This window comes from Octodon degus, unplaced genomic scaffold (genome assembly GCF_000260255.1).
Source record: "Octodon degus isolate 3935 unplaced genomic scaffold, OctDeg1.0 scaffold02208, whole genome shotgun sequence".
Lineage (NCBI taxonomy): Eukaryota > Metazoa > Chordata > Mammalia > Rodentia > Octodontidae > Octodon > Octodon degus.
The window spans coordinates 1,136-2,335 of record NW_004526784.1 but is presented as its reverse complement, the minus strand read 5'-3'; the positions used below and the strand labels follow the sequence as shown (position 1 = coordinate 2,335).

Below are 1,200 nucleotides of genomic sequence, written 5' to 3'. Positions count from 1 at the left end.
TCCCTTTCATACAGGGTCACCAGCACATTCTTGAGCCAGTCCCGCATGCGCAGGGGGAATTCAGTCAGTTCGGAGTCCAGGCAGGGGGGGATGTATTTGCAAGGCCCAATGTAGTCCAGGTGGAGTTTGTGGCCCTTCTTGGTGCCCTCCAGGGTGCATTTGGTGGCAAAGAAGTGGCAGGAAGAGTCGAAGGTCTTGTTGTCATTGCTGCACACCTTCTCAAACTCGCCGACCGGGGCAGGGCAGGTAGTGGGGTCCTGGCACACGCACATGGGGGTATTGTACTCATCCAGCTCGCACACCTTGCCGTGTTTGCAGTGGTGGCTCTGGCAGGGGTTTTCAGCCACCACGTCCTCTATGGTCTCCTCAGCGCCGTCTTCAAATTCTCCAACTTCCACCTGGACGGGGCTGGCACCCACAGGCATCTCGGCCACCTCGGCCACGGTTTCCTCCACCACCTTTGTCTCATCAGGCAGGGCTTCCTGCTGCTGAGGGGCTGCCAAGGCCCTCCCAGCCAGGCAAAGGAGGAAGAAGATCCAGGACCTCATGGTGCTGGGAACCCTCAGAGGCAGGCGGCGGCAGAGCAGTCCGGGCAGTCCAGGCAGTCTGGCGGGGCGCAGGAATGTGGAGGGGTTTAGAGACAGGCAGCAGGAAGCTGCGCAGAGCTCTGGGCTGGGTCTAGTTCTTCGTATTTTTAAGAAGTGGAAATGTGGAATTCAAACCCAAGAAATGAACTCTAGAGCTCATGTTCTATTTTCCCCATTAACTTCTATATTTTCCTTCATAACCTTTGCTTCAGGCAGAAGATTATGATGAAAACATAGTATCATAATTAAATATAAATTATGTTATTATGTTGACTTATACACGTGTGTTATGAGTTTTTCAATAATTTTATTGATAAACAAATAGCAATGAGATAGTTTCAAACCAAATTGGTAGGACAGTTTCAATAATTAACACATTGCATATATTCCTCCTAGTGGTTAATTGCTGTACAAGATGTGGACATGATATCCTATCTAAAAACACCATTAGAACAAATCCCTCTATTCATTAAGAGAATGTAACTATATATGTACCCCAACCACTTTGAATACACAGATACAAAATGGACATACATCTGTATACTCTTTTTTTGTTAAGTTCCATTATTTGAATATTATAGGTGTGTAAACTCAGCAAAATATTCTAAAAGAG

The 1,200-nt window shown here is 47.1% G+C and overlaps 1 pseudogene; it reads right to left on the bottom strand.

The window, feature by feature from the left end:
* Positions 1 to 5: 5 nt before the first annotated feature.
* On the bottom strand, positions 6 to 669 carry LOC101588892 (annotated as a pseudogene).
* Between the last annotated feature and the right edge of the window lie 531 nt (positions 670 to 1,200).